This window comes from Cydia strobilella, chromosome 14, assembly GCF_947568885.1.
Source record: "Cydia strobilella chromosome 14, ilCydStro3.1, whole genome shotgun sequence".
Lineage (NCBI taxonomy): Eukaryota > Metazoa > Arthropoda > Insecta > Lepidoptera > Tortricidae > Cydia > Cydia strobilella.
Window position 1 is genome coordinate 7,618,579 of NC_086054.1, and position 19,889 is coordinate 7,638,467.

At 36.4% G+C, this 19,889-nt stretch overlaps 2 long non-coding RNA genes and 2 other non-coding genes across 4 annotated transcripts; 2 read left to right on the forward strand and 2 right to left on the reverse strand.

Moving 5' to 3' along the window:
* Positions 1-400: 400 nt before the first annotated feature.
* LOC134747091 (uncharacterized) lies at positions 401-1,812 on the reverse strand. The gene is made up of 2 exons (XR_010128292.1): positions 988-1,812; positions 401-844 (listed from the first exon to the last, which is right to left on the reverse strand). It is a non-coding gene; the product is annotated as an uncharacterized LOC134747091 (long non-coding RNA).
* Positions 1,813-12,360: 10,548 nt separating this feature from the next.
* On the forward strand, positions 12,361-12,433 carry Trnay-aua (transfer RNA tyrosine (anticodon AUA)). The gene has a single exon. It is a non-coding gene; the product is annotated as a tRNA-Tyr (tRNA).
* A 289-nt stretch (positions 12,434-12,722) lies between these two features.
* On the forward strand, positions 12,723-12,797 carry Trnai-gau (transfer RNA isoleucine (anticodon GAU)). The gene has a single exon. It is a non-coding gene; the product is annotated as a tRNA-Ile (tRNA).
* A 4,664-nt stretch (positions 12,798-17,461) lies between these two features.
* LOC134747357 (uncharacterized) lies at positions 17,462-19,625 on the reverse strand. The gene is made up of 3 exons (XR_010128321.1): positions 18,347-19,625; positions 17,964-18,071; positions 17,462-17,589 (listed from the first exon to the last, which is right to left on the reverse strand). It is a non-coding gene; the product is annotated as an uncharacterized LOC134747357 (long non-coding RNA).
* Between the last annotated feature and the right edge of the window lie 264 nt (positions 19,626-19,889).

The window sequence follows — 19,889 nt, forward strand, 5'->3', positions numbered from 1 at the left end:
ATTTGTATTAAAACAAGGTTAAAAAGGCAATAATTATAGTTAATGGTACAATTAGTGCAGTTCATAGTTATGTTGTGAGTTCTTCCATGTAAATTAAGTGTCTGACTAGTCAGGCATGGTGTATTTTCAGGTTCCTGCTGTTGTGATAATTCCTGTGGGTCAAAGTTAGAGGGGCTATGTGTAATCCAAGTGTTGTTGGCACGTGACGGTCCTGGTTGGTTAACAGGGCTGGGTGTAACCGAAGTGTTGTTAGCATGTGACGGTCCTGGTTGAGGTTCAGTATTAACAGGTACATTAAGACCAGATTGGAATGTGGATGACGAAAATTCTGTGGACTCTTGCGACTTTACATTAATTGATTTTGCAATTTGTTTTCCAATTTTTAATTTGTTATCAATGGAGTTTTCTATGTATCCTTCTGCTACATTACTTGACCGCCAACCTCCATGCCTCTTCAAAGTTGTTATGTCTGCTCCTGAGTCGGCAAGTAATGTAGCAGAGGTTCTCCTAAATGCATGTCCGGTGTAAAGATTTGCATCAGGCAAATTTAAGTACTGAGCGATATCTCTCGGCATATTCCCAAACTTGTTTAAAAATGGGCAGTGCACCTTCCTCTTTGAAAATTCTTAAAGAAACGGTCACTTTTGCCCTTAGAAGACCGCAGACTCTGATATTTCTTGACTATTTCTGCAAATGGGCCGTCAATAGTGAAGGACCTGGGAATTTTATTTTTTGTATTTGGTATTTTGACAAGAAGTATGTCCCCATGTGTTTCTATATCTTTTACTGATACTTTTACTGATTCGCGTCTGCATGCGCCACAGACTCCAAATAAAAGAGCAACCTATGAACAAAGTTACATATTTATTATATATTGTAAGACAATTGTTTATTTCATTCTATTTTTTTTAACTTCCTACTTTATTTTTAGAGTTAATTTACTTAAATTGTGTACATATTTTATTAGATTTATATTTAAGTTTATACCTTTGTAGCTAGATGTTGCTGATCTGGAGCTTCATTAATAAACGTCTCAATTTGTTCAGCTGTTAGTACCTTCGATTTTTTACTCTGAAATCCTGCACTTTGCCTTTTTAAGAAAGCAGTCAATCTGGTGTAAGTTTTTATATCTATGTCATGTTTTAACTTTATAACAGCTTTCAACATAGAATATTTTGACCATAATGTTGATGGCCGATAGGTTTCAGACAGCTCTTGAAAATAGGCCATCAAAACAGTCTCTGAAAAAGACTTTGCGTTATGTAAGGTTTTCCACTCGATAAATTTTACATAGACGGCATTATATTGGTTTTTAGATTTTTCTGGAATAACACAGTCATTGGCAATTGCTGCTCTAGCACGAATGTCTGGTGGTGTCATATCAATGTTTGAATCACTCATTTTCAATATTTTTCTTCTTCTTCTCGTACCAAATTATATATTTATATGCGTTAATGTGTTTAAATAATGTTAGAAGTTATTTCAAAAGGGCGGGCTGATTTGCTTTTAAACTATTTTTTTCTAGGCATATGCTTGTATCATTCAGCCAAATCAAAGAACGATTTTTAGGAAAGTAAATATTTCATACATAGATACCTAAGACAGAGTAGGCTATAAAATGCAAATTCTTAACTTTTTCGTCATTTATATATTAATGAATACTTTAAATAAATACTCCTAGTATTCGTAAGCGTTTTTAATTTCATAATTTCCAAGTAAAAAATCTAATATAAAATTACTGCGTTTCGAAAGTATAGTTTGGAACTAAAAAGTAAAAAGCTGTTCGAGAAATTGAGCTTCTCACACGCTACGCAGCCACAAAAAGTACCAGTTTTTGAGCAACTGTATTAAAAAATGAATTTCACCCCTCTTTTCAATGGTGAGATTTGAAATTTTCTCAGCGTAAAAAGATTTTATGTTAATATGTAGATAGGTACTTTTTTTTTGGTGCCTTCGAAACGGTGATGATAATTTGATGATGAAGCTACATAGAAAGAAAACAGCAAAATTCTGTGATGGTTCAATGTATTATCCTTTGCGTATTATTTATTTTGTTGATTACTCCTCTCAACCTTGAGCCTTTCTTAGGTCTTAGGTCTTACATATGTGATATGCTATCATTTTCACACCTACGGACAGTGAAAGAGATAGTAAAAGACAGGAAAAAAAAGAACCTGCGGCGCTTATTGCTAGATGTGCAGAAAGTCGCAGCGTGAATTGTATAGTATTATTTGGCGTGTTTGAACTTAGGACCGCCATCACTCATTGGCAATACCAATAGGTTTAAGTCGTAGCTGTTAAAATTCTTTGTTAGCACTTGCTAATAAACACGTGCGTGCGGCAGACGTGTTTCAAACTATTTTTTGATATTGTTTCTTTGTTACCTATCTTTCCGTCTCATAATAAATGCAAATTTTAAATATCTATCAGAGACTTTATATAAACCTCATAATTCTTACTTTGTAGCTGTGTGATAAAGCTAGAAAGTGAACAAGGGAACTATATAATGGCTAAATGGAGCTCAAAGAACTTCCCATTAAGTAGGGTCTAATACGGCCTGTTTTCAGAGTTTGTGCTTGAGTTTGTGTTTATCACAACTGTCCACTGACATTCTTTATTCTTAACTATAATTGTTGTGTCGAACATAGTTTCTTAATAATTAAAATTAGAAGATAAATATAGTATAAAATTACAAATTACAATTACAAATGTCAACATATTTACAAAATTATTAGAATAAAAATTCACATGTACACATCCAATTTAACAATCACTTACTAGAAAATAATTACAAATGCCAAACTCTCAAGTCAAATGTCAGTTAACTCAAAAATAAATACATAAATTCCTGTTACAAAAATATAGAACATTAACAATTTAAATTAAATCTATTAAAAAGGGGTCACTCAGTTTATACACCGTATTAACAATTCATTTCAATATTGGAGACAAGTGTCCTCGTCTGATACAAAATCTGTTAAAGATGCTGTTTGAGTCCTGCATTAAACAATTTGCTATTTAAAATAGATTTTAATTCGAACGACGACACGACATCACAGATTCACCACTTAATTCATCCATGGTCTTCTTCTTTTCGTGTCGTGGCTCCACCCCTACTTCTATACGATGGATGCCCAGTAGGCAGCGGTGCATCCATGGTTATATGTATATACATATATATATATATATATATATATATATATATATATATATATATATACAGGGTGTCCCTAGCCATTGGACAAAACCGAAATGTACATATGCATTAGGGTATTTAGAACCAGTATACAGTCTCATAACAACCGGTGTAGCGGTTACGAAGAAATTAACAATGTGTTAGTACTTAGCTCCTGAGGTAATAAATAGTATGAAACCTTCTTCAACCTTTTTGATTTTCTTTTTTATTTATGACGCTAATAAGATTCTGACTTTTGACAAATGTCATCATTGCCGCATATTTTCGAACAAATTGTAAAAAGCACTGCCAATGATTACTACAGTATGTTTCTTGTTGTTGTCGATTTTAGAAATAACTTGTTTGAAAATTTATTTTTTTATCTTTTGTTTTATATAATAAAAATATTAACGTTAGAGCATTCCTAAGAAGTAACCCTACTTGGGATTTCGGGGTTTGTCCAATGGCTAAGGTCAACCTATATATATATGGTGTACATATGTATGCAGGGTTGGTTGGCCAAAATCTTGCTAACGATATCCTGCATCGCCTGATTGAGTCGTAGGAAAGCCTAGCGCAGAATGTAAAGATAAAGAACAGTCCATCGCACTCCCTGTTTCTGGAACTAACTGACCGACTATAAATCTTAATAACCTGCTTTGTCGAGACAGATTTTCATTTTTACCAAAAAAATATAAAGTTTGCGGCTAATAGGTATTTCATTGGCTTTGCTTATCGTATGCGAGTTATGTATTTTAATTCGTAGGTAATGCCAGCCACATAACACGGCCTAAAGTAGGTCGCAACGTGAACGGAATAATGTACTGTAGTGAGACTACATATATTATATAGTATCGATTACTATGAAAGAGGCAGTCTGTATGCATGCTTAGTAGAATAAGTACGTCCGTACCAACACAGCAGGTTAAACGCCGCGTTTGAAACGCTGTATAATTAAAAAAAAAAATGGTTTTTATTATTATTATTATTTTTAGGTCTGTACTAGATCCCTCTTATATCTAATTATAGCTTAACCGTAAGCGGTAGCACATTTAACGTCAAACAGGTCATCAGGTTGATACATGTTTCCTGCGGGCTTAGCACGGTTATTGTCATATTGCGCGTGAAATGGTTATTATCATATTGCGCGTGATAGGACTGCTGTCTTCTAACGTTATCGTAAAAAACTGTCATTTTGCGAGCATGGTACCGGGCTACGATAACAATATCCCGTCGATAATGCAAGTAATCGACAATCTTTTTTTTTTCCTTTTCTTGATGGACTTGAGGGCGGTGTTGCCCGTAGCCAATGTCACGTAAAAGGGTAGGAACAAAATAAATGCTCTTAGAGCACGACGCTGTTCGGTGGTTGTTGTAGTTGTCTCGTAAAACCGATAGCTGGATTTTACGAGAAGCACGTGGACTACCGGCCGTTGACTCCAAAATGGTGGTTAAACACGCTTTGAGATTAATTCTCCATTCACTGCACACTACCACATTAGATTATTGTATAATAAAGCTATCGATATTACACTTTAAACAATATTAATGAGCAAAAAACAAAGGAATTAATCACGAGGCTACTATCAAGATGGCGTTAGAACCGGAAATCTCTAATCGACAATCATTCGTTAGTGACCACGATTGTCTATGCCTAGAGTTTTTGAAAGATCCATTCAATAGGTGGCCTTATTCAATTGTCGGACATGTGTCAGATGAAGTTTGAACGCGAATAGCTAGATTTATTATTACACTTCGAAATTATAGGCCATAACACACCATCGTACCGCACCGTGACCTTGGAGCAATTCTAGAGGGTCCTTTACGCTCATGCGCGAATCACGGCGCGAAGCTAAGGAGTGGAATTCACTTCCTGCAAATATATTCCCAGTCCACTATAACTTGGATCTTTTTAAATCAAGAGTGAATAGACATCTTTTAGGTAAGCATGATCCATCCTAGACTGCATCGGCACTTACCATCAGGTGAGATTGCGGTCAAGTGCTTGCCTTTTTGTAATAAAAAAAAAAAAAAAAGCCGCGAACGCGAGTGTGGAGTCTAGTTCGCTATTCAGCGAAATCGACTCCACATTCGCGTTCGCGGCTTCGCGCCGCGATTCGCGCACGAGTGTGGAGGGCCCTTAGGAATAGGGACACAAACAGTGTCCCATATTTCCATGTTTTTCTTTTTTTTTCATGGAAATATGGGACACTTGGCAACACTGGCGCACGTGTGCGGCAGTCTGTAAGGTAGGATCGCACCGTTTTGACGGTTCGGTGCGATAGTATGGAAGCACACGCCAGTACTACCTATTCCTAGAACTGCACCAAGGTCATTGTGCGACGCCCCCATAAGTAAGAGCGAGAAAGAGATATCGCTTTCTCGCTCTTACTTATGGATGCGTCGCACAATGACCTTGGTGCGGTGCGACGGTGTGTTACGACCTGTAAAGGCAAATACGTCAAAACGGTGCGAACCTTACAGACTGCCGCACACGTGCGCCAGTGTTGCCAAGTGTCCCATATTTCCATGAAAAACATTCATTCATTCATACATGACTACGATAACAATATCACGTCGGTAATGAAAAAAGTTATCGACAATCATTCGAAAGTGACCACGATTATCTATGCCTAGAGTGTATGTCAATGGCTGGCCTTATTTAAATTTCGGACGTGTGTCGGACAAAGATTGAACACGAATAGTTAGTTTTATTACTACACTTCCAAATTGAAAAGAGTTTAAATGAGTGACAGTTGAGTGACAGCTTTATACAAATTGACTTGCATTATATAGTTTGTCAAAAGGGCCCTCCACACTCATGCGCGAATCGCGGCGCGAAGCCGCGAACGCGAGTTTGGAGTCTAGTTCGCTAATCAGCGAAATCGAATCCACACTTGCGTTCGCGGCTTCGCGCCGCGTAGTCTGGAGCGGGCTAAACATGAATCTAGTATAACATGGATCGGTCATGAGGGGTGGGGCGAAATGACCGAACGGGATAGTCTTATGTATCTTTAAGGAGTAGTGACAGAGAGCAATATAGTACTTTTTGTCTTTGTCATAGTTTCACTTTTCCACCGCTGCCACAACCGAAATTGTGGCAAACAAATAAGTACGTGACATGTCGTGCTTCGTTGCTTGTTTAATTATTGTTGTTTTCTATGAAATTGTGCTTTCTCTTATAAAACATAGAGATGGTTAGCGTTTTGAATTGATAAAATAATGGTGAATTGTTCTGTAATTGGCTGTCATAGCCGCTCTGAGCAAAAATATGAGAACATAACCTTTCACACGTAAGTACGGTATTTTACACCTTCCTCTTAACGCAATATGTGAGAATAACATCGTAAAATTACGTTACACTCAAAGCAATGTAGAATCAAACGATTTCAATAAAAATATCACAATTATTTACGCAAATTAACAAAACATTATTTGTAAAATTATCCGCCCAAATTACGTAGGTTGTTTGTGGTAATCTGTCAGCTACTCAGACGAGTCTGAAGTCAGCCGAATCTTCTTCTTAATTTAGCTGCATAACAATCATGTTAGGGATACCAGATGAAGATATCATCATTTTATGGGTAATTTTGACTTAAGTTTTTCGTATTTCTAATTCTAAAAAATAAAATAAACAAATGTTGTGAAGATTAAATGTGGTGTACATTAATTGGTGTGAATAATGTGATTGTGATTTGTGATTTCATAAAATTTTAACTCATAATACATTTTATTTTACGTTTTATTTACTAAACATGTTTAGTTTTGTACCACCTGCGCGAATTATAGGAGGTATTTCATTGTTCATACGCCTAAATAGAACGGCCCATTGACATTTATTCAACAATTTTAATACCGTCAAACTTTGCCTCCAGGGTAATCGCCCCAACGTAATTTTTACCAATATGGTACCCCCACGTTTATGACGTCATCTATGTCTATCCCTTACGGGCGCACGCGGTAGCCCGCATCTATGTAATGCTACTCGTGGAGTCGTAGGTCTATGGGGCTAAAGGACCGTCTCATTTCAAACATAGACATTTCAAACAAGAGAGAGAATCATACTATCTTTGTCTTACACTAGTACTAGCACCCAAAAGAAAAGGATGAGTATAGTTTTTTTTGTTCTTATTTACTGATAAGATTTGCTTGACCAACTATAAGGCCCCATACGCACGAGAGCTTAAAAAGCGTTGCGTGTGGGACGCACCCATAAGTAAGAGCGAGAAAGCGATATCTCTTTCTATAAGCTCTCGTGCGAATGGGTGGGGCCTAACATGCACGGATAATTGGGTAGGTAAAGTTTTTTGAAGATAGGCAAATTATATTTTTATCCGATAGTATTCGTCATAACGATCACGGAAATGCAGCTCTTTCATTTTTATTTCGTATTATTTATTAAATATATTTTTTTAAGTGACCGAGATGACGTTTGTGAAATTTAATAGCAGATCAGGCACTGCAATGCCTGTGCACGTGATTTAATTGATGAGATAGAAAAAAAAACGATGTCAAGTCAACTGTCAGTGTCACTTAGCTGTCATTGCCGAAAAATAACCTCAGAAATCTCAGAATAATAACTTAAGCATATTCTGATGCGATTTAGTGTTATCATATGGTTATCATTGAGATTTTCGACGACCTCAGCACGAGCCACGGACTTCTGATTCCCCACGACATCTGCGAGTATTTGGACAAAGATTAAATCTACTTTCGACAACTTGGCACTGCATATTGGACGTTTTCTTGCCTTCACGACGACCCGACCCTTGCGCAGACCCTGGACTGAGTTTTGCAAGAAGGATGAGCGAGTTTATGCGAGCAGATTGTACAAACTTGCCCCACATGGACCTAGTTATGATTTTAAATTATTATCATAACAGTGATAAGCACAGCAATGCCGCCGAAATTAGAGGAGCGAAGGCCCTCCTGTACGTATCAGTGAAATACATACATTAAACATTTTGTTATTTATATTTTACCTGCAATGTTTAGTCTACATATAGACCTTAAACCTTAACTTCATTCATTTTTTATTGTTTTAGGGCATCAAGGAACGGATATGTGGAAAATAATGTAGGCTATGTCGAAATAAAAAGAAGCAACACAGAATGTATTCTTCGGGCTGAAGTTGTAACGGAGACCAAATTAAGAAAAAAAAATTATATTGTGACCGTTCACTTAGACAAAAATAATAATAATGTCAATGATGCATCATGTGATAGTGAGGATTGCCCTGCATCAGCTGGTAAATAAAGTCTTATAATAAGTGCCCAAAGGCACACAGAATCGGTTATCGAGACACCCCAAGACAGGCCGAGAACGAGTGTGTACAGCCCACATTAAGGTTTTGTGTAACCCGTGCGAAGCCGGGGCGCTATAAATGTTTATTTAAATGCCTGAATCTTAGAATGTTTTTTTTTTTTCAAACTTCAAATCATTGTAGTGTAGTGATACCTAAATCTCAAATTAGGGGAGAGCGGGTCACAGTGAATTACTTTTTCAGACAGTCAATAAAGTGAATATTAAGTACTATAATAACCTACGTTTTATTCTTGTTCTTCATTTCTACAAAATATTTAGATTTGTATTAAAATGGCCCTTGTTTGACGCAGGTATGTACCTTACCGTTCGAGAAATGGGCCCCTGGTATTTGTGTGTTGAGCAATCGTTATTTGTTTTACAGGGGGGCAAAGTTGTTGTTTAAAGTGGAATTTTGAGCGTTGCAAGGGTTTCAAAGCACGAGGATTAAACAAATTTTGCCCCCGAGTGAAACACAAAAATTTTCACCACACCAACCCGAAGAAAATATTAACTATCAAACAAGACCAAATCCAAATGATCATTCAAAATCATCATTTAAAAGTCAATTCCACCAGCTAACCTAAGGAAACAACTCAAAATTTGCATCTGATTACTTTGCCCCACATGTGGATAAAATACAACTTTCTCATCAGTTTTTTAATAAACAAGAGAGATATTGTTCCTGACTCATGGGTGTTTTCTATGTATATGAGTATGTACTCATCTATATTGGTATGTTGTATATCGTCTCCTAGTACCCTTAGTACAGTCGCCATCAGATATATCGGAGCGGCCGATGTGCTCAAAAATATCTGAACACATACCCTCATGTCTTGACAATAAAGATGTGCTCAGATATTTGTGAGAACTTTAGCCGGTCTGATACATCTGATGGGGACTGTACTTACAAACTTTTCTTAGTTTGGGGCTAGGTCGATCTTCGTGTAGGATGTCCCCTAATACTTATTATATGATTTATTTGATAAGTGTTTGTTTATGTAAAAGGATATTCATTTGTGGATTTATATAATAAAACGAGACAAAAAATATTTGATTTTTATTATACTGCTTTGCAAGTTTACTAGAGCACATGCTATCAAAACGGCTTCATCTACATACTGGACATGATTATGGTTTACAGTCGAGTGAGGTTCCAAGAATGCGGATTCCCTCAACCGCCGTATGACATGTTCCATGTGTACCCGCAAGCTGGCGATCACTTTGGTTTGTATTACCTCGGCTTTGGAAGGTGTCTCTTTCGAAGAAAGTTGCAAGCAGTTTCCTGAAACGATAAAACTTTTGTTCAATAACATTTAAAACATTTAAAAATGTTTACTTATTAGCCTTAAGATTAATACTGTCACTAACACAAAATGATCCAAGTTGGTTGTGAGTAAATTAATTACACAAGCCTTAAAGAACTTGTTTAAAGTGATTTTAAGTTTTTAAACAGCATTCCTTAAACTGCAGCTAAAGGGTTATGATTTTAGACAGTAATACCTACAGTAGCAATGTGTAAAAAATATGTAATATTTGACAAATGAAGAATAATGATGTTAACGAAAGAACACGGCAACTTTGTAGCCAAAAAGGACCTACATTAAAGACTACAATCTTAATATGGGACATTTTCTATGAAAAGGGACCTTATTGTCGATGGCGCTTACGCCGCACAGCGTCGCGCGGCATTGTATTTATATCGGAGCATCGTTTATAATGGCGTAAGCGCCATTGATAATAAGGTCCCTTTTTATAGAAAACACCACATATGTAGATTATAATAAACAATACTTACATTGATATGGTCCTCACATACATATAAGTTGCGTTTTGGGCAATATATCTCCAATGCCTGGCACCAAATCGCTTGTAAAGACTTTGGTATGCTTAAATAAGCCGACGTGGTAAAGTCTGCGCTTCTTACACGACGGCACAAAACACTAAAGTTCATCCCTGTAATATTATAGATCCATTCGTGCGTTTTCAGATTCTGGTTCCATGGTGTCTGTGATCTTAATTTACTAATTTATTAGTCCAAGGGTCAGCGCAGGGGTCGGGTCGTCGTAAGGGAAGAAAACGTTGTCCAATAAGCAGTGCCAAGTTGTCGAAAGTAGTTTCAATCTTTGTCCAAATACTCGCAGATGTCGTGGTGAATCAGAAGTCCCTGGGTCGTGCTGAGGTCGTCAAAAATCTCAATGATAACAGTAAATCGCAAAACGCAAGGTAACAGAAAGGTTGGGCCGTTATTTTTATTTTTTCGGCAATGACAGCTAAGGCTAAGTGACACTGACAGTTGTCATCGTTTTTTTTCTATCTCATCAATTAAATCACGTGCACAGGCATTAGTGCGATCTGCTGTTAAATTTCACAAACGTCATCTCGGTCACTTAAAAATATATATTTAATAAATAATACGAAATAAAAATAAAAGAGCTGCATTTCCGTGATCGCTAAGACGAATACTATCGGATAAAAATATAATTTGCCTATCTTCAAAAAACTTTACCTACCCAATTGTGTTCTCTCAACTTAAAGCACACTCGAGCGCGAATCGCGGCGCGAAGCCGCGAACGCAAGTTAATCTAAAGCGAAATCGACTCACGCTCGCGTTCGCGGCTTCGCACCGCGTAGTCTGTAGCGGACTTAACGTTTTGACAATTGACAATATTGACATTGACAAGCACGCGTGCGCGTCTGAAGAAAATACAATTCCAATTCAATTCCAATTCCAAATTATTTATTTGTTAAACATAGGTATGTACAACAGGTCTTAAATGTATAATATAGTATCACAATGTTTCGCCACATGGCACACAAATAGCTACAGAGCCGTAGCGTGAAATTATAAACTAGTCTTAATAAAATATACACAACACAACAAATTAAAAGGAAATGAAATCTCCTGAGTCAGACAAAAAATCTTGAATAGAATAATATGCTTTACTTACTAGGAAATCATATAATATTTTTTTGAATTTCTTTAAATCATCAATTACCAAAATTTGTTTTGGTAGCTTATTATAAATTTTTGGTACCATTCCAAAAAAGCTTTTTGCTAGTAACGCTGTTTTACATGATCTAGATTGTATTCTATTTTGATGGCGATAACTTATGAAATAAGAGAATTGGTCAGGGTTATACTTAACGTATAATGCGACTTCATATATATAGAGACAGGGAAGCGTGAGAATATTTAGCTTAATAAAGTAGGGTTTACAACTGACTAGAAAAAAATATATACTGATTTGATGTGAAAACTAAAGAAAATGCCACCGATAATGTAAGTTTCTCTAAAGAACAATAATTTATTTATAGAAAAAGTTATAGTTCGTGTAGATTGTTTGACCAATAATCAATAACTGACTTTATCATGAATTTGTTTTTCAGTCGATGACGATGCTTAGGCGCAGAAGAAAATGCTAGCGAAATATATATATATACTCCCTGTTTAGACACGTGGAAAGAATGAGTGGAAAAAGGCTAACAAAGAGAGTGTATAAGGGAGAGGTAGAAACGTTAGTTGGGAAGGGGCAGACCTCGGCGGACTTTTTCTGATCAGATCGGGGAAATCCTGAAGAAAGACCAGGTAGAGCACCCTAAACCGGCGAGCGTGTATGAGGAACGTTATGAAAGTGAAGGTAGCGAAAGAGGTATGTCAGGATCGTAACAAGTGGAAATCCGTGGTCTCTGCCTACCCCTCCGGGAAATAGGCGTGATTATATGTATGTATGTAAGTTTGTTAAACTATCACTAACTAAACGTGAACTTCCAATATTACTTGGAACTCCGGTGGCCGTTTAAGAAGTGTAACACTCTTACGGTAGATATCGCTAGGGTCCCCTAGACCCATATAGTGGGAAGATTTGCTGACTATGGATGAGGTCTTGGTGGCTCAATTGGCAGAGCGCTGGAGTATAGATCCAGAGGCCGTGAGTTCAAGTCTCACCCAAGGCACTAATTTTTCCACTTTTAAATTTATTCTAAGCTTAATAGCATCGATCGCAGACGTTTCTGCTTGTTAAAAACTACGTAATTATTCATACATTTACTCACACTATAGAAAAAGTGCATAAGGATTCTAACAAATATTAAAAACTTTGAAACCCGTCGACCTCACTCAAAACTTCAAAAACATTTTTTTCTTACCCTGTCTGTACCTATATTCTAGAACCTGGTTTTGTATGCAAGAATCCAAGTTTATTGACAAAAAAGACCACCACACTTTGTGCCATAAATTATGTAGGGCTCCGTGGCTCAGTTGGCAGAAGCGATTGGACCGATGTTCCAATGGTCGCAGGTTCGAGTCCTGCCGGAGGTGTAAATTATTCCATTTTTCCTTTAATTTAAAAATCTGGAGTAACGCTCGCATATGTTTCTGCTTAAAAAAAAAGTTAAGTATGGGTATTAGCACATTGTGTGTGTGTGTGTGTGTGTGTGTGTGTGTGTGTGTGTGTTAAGATCATTTCTTACAGGTAGATGTTGCTGAATACTGAGAAACAAAAAAAATCCCCCTGACTTAAAAACGAGAGCTTTCTAAAAGTGACATTATTTTCTCATAATTTGCCAATGAACCGCCATACTAGCCTGCACCACTATACCTATACAACTCATGACCTCATCTAATCTATTTTGTTTCTGTTTCAGTCATAACATATTAGAGGACACTCAAATTATCGAGGACATGGAAGACTTATTTAGAAAAGGGATAGTCATAAAATTTAGCTATCGAACGAAAGAAGAAAAGTTCTTACATTCCGCCTGGAACAAACCTCTCAGCAAGTGGCATGTCCATGCATTTCGAATAGTCAATAGTCAGTGTTTATTTGTAAAACATATGTAGGTGAATCTATTACAGTGTAAAGGATTTTTTTTTACAAACTTAAGTTGCAACGTTGCAATGTATGTATCAAGTCCTGCAAGATAAATTAGACCACACTTCCCTGTATTCGATTGAGCTAAAACTTCACATACACTCTTTAAGTTGGGTGATAACATAATACATTATATGAGTTGGGTGATAACGCAATATTATGGTACAGTCAGCTGCAGAGAAAAGGCACCCCCTGCATACAAATTTAAATTTGCATGAACGTGGGGTACCTTTTCCCTGCAGTACCATCGAATATCTGATGATGGACGCAGGAAGTGGTCATATAGGAGGTCATAGAAGGAGATAAAATAACGCAACCGAATTTGTGTCTGGATTTGTTAGAATTGTCTTGATAAGTATTAGCATAGAGTTACTTATACTAGAGCGGTACTGTCATATTAAATTTTGTAACCCCAGTAAATTCACTGCCATCTGTCGACATACTTTAAAACTAAAAATGAAGATTTATAAAAATACGATAAAATGTATTTAGATATATAGATAAATGATTTTTTTTATTTGCATTAATTATTTTTATGATTTTGACCCATGTTCTTTCACTGATATGCGTTAAAATTGTTAAATAATAAACGAAACCGTCAACGCCATCTATACGACTGTAGGCCAAAACTAGTAGCGCCCTCTGAACGAGAATCAAATTGTCTTGATTTTCGAGGCACGTTTTTTCCTTAGACTGTATCCATCTATTGGTATTAGTGAGGGCTAACGCGTATGAATTCGCCGCTAGGGGCGCTAGTGTAGATGGTGGTCTTTTCCATAGTTCGAAATGTCACTTGTCACTTTAATGACTGACAACTGTTCTTTAGTGTTTTGGACCACCATCAACAGAGGCGCCAACTGGTGAGCAAAAAAACGATAGTCCTCTTTGCCTGTTAAAAGAATCGGCAATAAAAACTTGTATCAAAAATATAAGTTTTAACAAAATCCTTATTTCATTTCATTTATTTAACATTAAAAGTCATGTGCATTACAGAAGATGTTAGTAAAATGTAGTCAGTACATTGACACCCGGGCACCCGGTAGGGCACATAATGTTAGTACTTGTGAGGTACCTACAGAGCGCTACAGTTTTTGTGCTCACCAGTTGGCGCCACTGTAGATGTAAATTCTTCTATGCTTATTTTTATAAAATCAATACGACCACACTTCCCTGTATTCGATTGAGCTAAAACTTCACATACATTCTTTAAGTTGGGTGATAACATAATACATTATATAAGTTGGGTGATAACGGAATATTATTGTACAGTCAGCTGCAGAGAAAAGGCACCCCCCTGCATACAAATTTAAATTTGTATGAACGTAGGGTACCTTTTCCCTGCAGTACGATCGAATATCTGATGATGGACGCAGGAAGTGGTCATATAGGAGGTCATAGAAGGAGATAAAATAACGCAACCTAATTTGTGTCTGGATTTGTTAGAATTGTCTTGATAAGTATTAGTGAGGGCTAACGCGTATGAATTCGCCGCTAGGGGCGCTAGTGTAGATGGTGGTCTTTTCCATAGTTCGAAATGTCAAATGTCACTTCAATGACTGACAGCTGTTCTTTAGTGTTTTGGACCACCATCAACAGAGGCGCCGGACTTCCGGTTCGAGCGCCATCTTGATAGTTAGCATCGTGATTAATTACTTTGTTTTTTGCTCATTAATATTGTTTAAAGTGTAATATCGATAGCTTATTATACAGTAAACTAATGTGGTAGTGTGCAGTAAATGGTTTAACCACCATCTTGGAGTCAACGGCCGGTAGTCCACGTGCTTCTTGTAAAGTCTAGCTATCGATTTACAAGAGCTAACAAATCACCGTACACTGTCTTGTACAACCGTACAATTTTTGTCGTTTTTAAACCTCTTAATACCTTGATACTGGCGAAATAGTCCCACTGGGCTGAAGCCATAATTTTAAAAGAAGAAGAAGAACAGAGGCGCCAACTGGTGAGCAAAAAAACGATAGTCCTCCTTGCCTGTTAAAAGAATCGGCAATAAAAACTTGTATCAAAAATATCAGTTTGAACAAAATCCTTATTTCATTTCATTTATTTAACATTAAAAGTCATGTGCATTACAGAAGATGTTAGTAAAATGTAGTCAGTACATTGACACCCGGGTAGGGCACATAATGTTAGTACTTATGAGGTACCTACAGAGGGCTAAAGTTTTTGTGCTCACCAGTTGGCGCCACTGTAGATGTAAATTCTTCTATGCTTATTTTTATAAAATCAATACGTTCTAATATACACAAAGGTATTTTAACGTCTAAATGTGCCATTTTTTCAACTTGTTTAATTTTGCATATATTTTAGTTGGCAGTTTTTATAAACCACTAACATTTATTGAGCTATATCATGTTTACCATGATTAATCAAAGACGAACAAACATTTACCACAATTATGAATAAGGAAGGAGTTAAGTAAATTCCCGATAAAAAAGCTTGAAGCCCCTAAAACTTCTTTGCATTGGACATTTTGAAAGACCTCCATCTACACTCGCGCCCCTAGCGGCGGAATTAAACGCGGTAGCCCTCATTACCTACACTAGAGCGGTACTGTCATAGTAAATCTTGTAACCACAGTAAATTCACTGCCATCTATCGACACACTTTAAAACTAAAAATGAAGATTTATAAAAATACGATAAAATGTATTTAAATATGGATAAATTAGTTTTTTTATTTGCATTAATTATTATTATGATTTTGACCCATGTTCTTTCACTGATATGCGTTAAAATTGTTTTAATGACAAACGAAACCGTCAACGCCATCTATACGACAGTAGGCCAAAGCTAGTAGCGCCCTCTGAACGAGAATCAAATTTTCTTGATTTTCGAAGCACTTTTTTTCCTTAGACTGTATTCATCTATTACGGGGTTATATCTATCTTTGTTACCTACTTATACTTATATTATTATCTATTGCTTGTACCAATTATAATGCCTGCATATCTAATTTAATTTAACATTTTTATAATATGTCAAGAAGCTAATAATTATAACAATAATTTGGAACCCTTTTCAAACTCAAACATATTTATTGCTCATAGTATTACAAATTACAAGAATACAGACCCTGTAAGGGCACAGCAATTTTGTTTTGCTGCAACGCACACAGCAATCCTACGGGTTTTTTTGTTTTGTTTTTATATTTTTCTTTTGTTTCTTTTATATGTGTGTATTGTGGCAAAAGAATAAATGATTTGTCTATCTATCTACATTTACTTAATAGGTTTGTGTAAATAAACTTCGTTTATTTTCTTGGCAATGGTTGTATTATTTACTCATTTATAATATTCTCTCCAGCAGCACAGAGCCGACAATCCGACATATCTGTATCAGTTTTTACATTAGTAAACATAGAAGACTGACAACGCCGCGAGAATTGTCATTGTTGTAAATGGAATTTAAGTTACTTATAGCAAAGACATAATTATGTAACTCCGTATAAGCAAGATAAATAGTATAAGGAAAAAATGTGCCTCGGAAAGCAAGAAAAAGTTATACTCGAATAGATGGCGCCACACCTTTAGCCTATACTCATCTCATCAAGGGGGGGCAATATTTCTCACTTATAAGAAACATGTACCGTTTGTGCCCAAATAAACATTAAAACATTATGTCCTGTCTTTGTTTGTAACATGTATTTTTCTTTGTAGTGCACAATAAAGAATTTTATTATTATTATTCCACCTACCCAGGGTCTCAGCCAGGTATAAGTAAATTTCTGTCTCATTTACAGAGGGTTCCATTTATAGAGATGAGACTTGAGGTTATTTCAGTTATAGAGGCTTGTTTTGTCTCAGCACTAACAGAGATAATTCAGTGCTAAAGTATCGGGACCGCGCTATGAGTCAGCTATAATAGAGGTACTAAGTACCTAACAGTGACAGATTTATTACGTATAAAGCTAAAATAAAAAATAGGAATAAGCGAAACCTATTCACCTATGTCGAGTCCATTAAAGTTGCGGGGAATGCTGTTTTGTATGAAGATTGTCCGTCTTGAATGTTTACTAGTCTCTACTTGTATAGAAACATAGGTAAATAGTTTAGGTAGGTATTCGTGTGATAGTAAAACATAGGCGACATAAGTATGTATTTATTAAGCTCGCTAGCAACTCGCAAGCGCACACTCTTAGTAACAGCCGGTTTTGTGCATGATGCTTAGGAAGTCCTTGAGGAGCGCCTTCCTTAATTTCTCCCTTGATCCAAGAGAAGTTTTCTGGAAGAAATAAAAGGAAATAAGTAAAAGTAGGTTCATGTGGCAGCAACGGAGGAAATATTTTCACATGAGAACAGTATATTTGCACCCAAGATATACTAACTAATCGCCGGGAACAATCATTTGTCTTTATGTCTGTAAACAAGGCGCAGATTAGATTAGAACTGGGTGCCTTATTAAACCTAATATTGCATTCCCAGATTATGTATCTCAGAGGTACCTAACTATCAAATAATAGGTACCTATCTCATTGCACAATACAGCCACACTCATACTTATTCAAAAGAGTAAAAGTTACCTACTAAGACAGACCTAGTGGAGCGTTACAGTTTTTTTTATGTCTAGTACTTAATTCGGTACTCAAAAGAACCTACCTTCTATTTACAGCTATTACAAATTGCTTCAATAGCTACTGGCTCACAGTAGTCTGACCAATGGACTAGTTGCCATCAGCTAGCAGGTGTTATTACACCTGTTAGAACCTAAAACAAAAAAGTATCTACCTAGATGTAAGTTTTTCAAGTAGATTTTCCCCCTTAGGTTAGGATTTGAATGTTGAGGTAAAAAGTAGCTTAGTAATGTAACCTAACCTAGGTTAATAGCATAAGTAAGAGATTGTGCAACAGATATCTTATCATACTAACTTTTACATTTATAATGTGAGGTAGTATTTAAGAGTTTAGGAGCATTGTTATCGAGAGGTTTGTTTGACAGACATGTAAACTTTACGAGAAACACTGCAATTTTATAGCTTTACCTTTAGGTGTTTTAGTAATCCATCACCGTTTTGACTTTTGAGGCTCGGCGTTAAGTTCGGCACATAACTGTAAATATGCGAAATGCCCGAAATTCTTCGTCTGGCATATCAGACGGGTTGTAAGAGTGTCTTGATAAAGCTATGCACGAGATTTTTAGACGCTCTTTTTCTTTAACAGCATCCGCGAGTAGGAATAATAAAATTTGACTTTCCTGCAAAGAAAAAATTGACAATATATATATACAGCGGAACATTGTAACTAATAACTCAATATCATAGAAAAACTGATATTTACCCGTAATTTATACCTTAAAATTGGTTTATTCAATAATTTTGCTTTCACGACAAGGCTTATCGTCACCTAAGAAGCACGTAGATAGAATTAACGAAGTTGAACTGTCAAAATGGGACAATGTGTCAAATTATCAACGACGGCAACGACTATGTTATGCAAATTGTCGTCTGTCAAGCTCCTGTCATCTACCGCTGTCATTCTGTCATCTACCGCTGTCATTCTGTCATCTACCGCTGTCATTCTGTCGTCTACCGCTGTCATTCTGTCGTCTACCGCTGTCATTCTGTCATCTAACGCTGTCATTCTGTCATCTACCGCTGTCAGATGTGGATAACTATCACGATTTCGCCCTATCACGGCCTTGTCACGCTACCATGCTAAGCCCGCTGTATTATAAGGGGGGTATTGTCTGGAAATAAAAAAAAACAAGTGATTGTTTAATAAATATCATTTATTTCTAAACTATAATGACCCCAAGGTAGAGTGTCTACGCGATCGGGTGTGATAAACCTTTTATCGTCTAGACCGCTTAATATTTTTTTCCTTACTATTCTAGTATAAACATTATGGTGATCGCTTATAATATTATACATATCATCATGAAATTCTTTACTTAGATTTAAACACTCTCTATACTGTTGGAAATGTATCCTAGCGACGACTGCAGCGCTAACACCTTTACTTTTTTTCACACATTGTACATCGTCTTTCTTTTTCTTCGCAGGCACTTCATCATCATCATCATCATAATCATCCTCACATTGTTTTGTATCATCGCTATAGGACTCCAATGCGTAGGCGTACATCTTAGATCTCAGCCCTACAAATTCGGTTATTATTCTTCCTTTGACCTCATCCTTCATCACCCCCACAACTTTTTTATTTACCCTTGGTAAATTATAAATGTTATTCTCTTGAAAATCTGAAGTGTCGAATTTCTCACTCACATCCGGTTTAATGTCCTCATAGAAGTCGTTACTGTAAATTTCATATACGAAAGAATCCGTGTCGGTATATAATAATTTACACTTATCGCCGCCATACTTTTTTTCATCATATAGTCATAATGAAACTCGTACATGAGAGTTTTCGAAAGTTCCAATATTGTAAATCCTACATACGTAGGCTTGTTATATACAATTTTTGCACTGTTCAACTGTACCGCCACTAGATCTTCTGAAAAAACTATGAAGCTGTGGAAATGTGGTCTTGATATGTACCTCGCTAGCCCATATCGAGGCTTTGAAT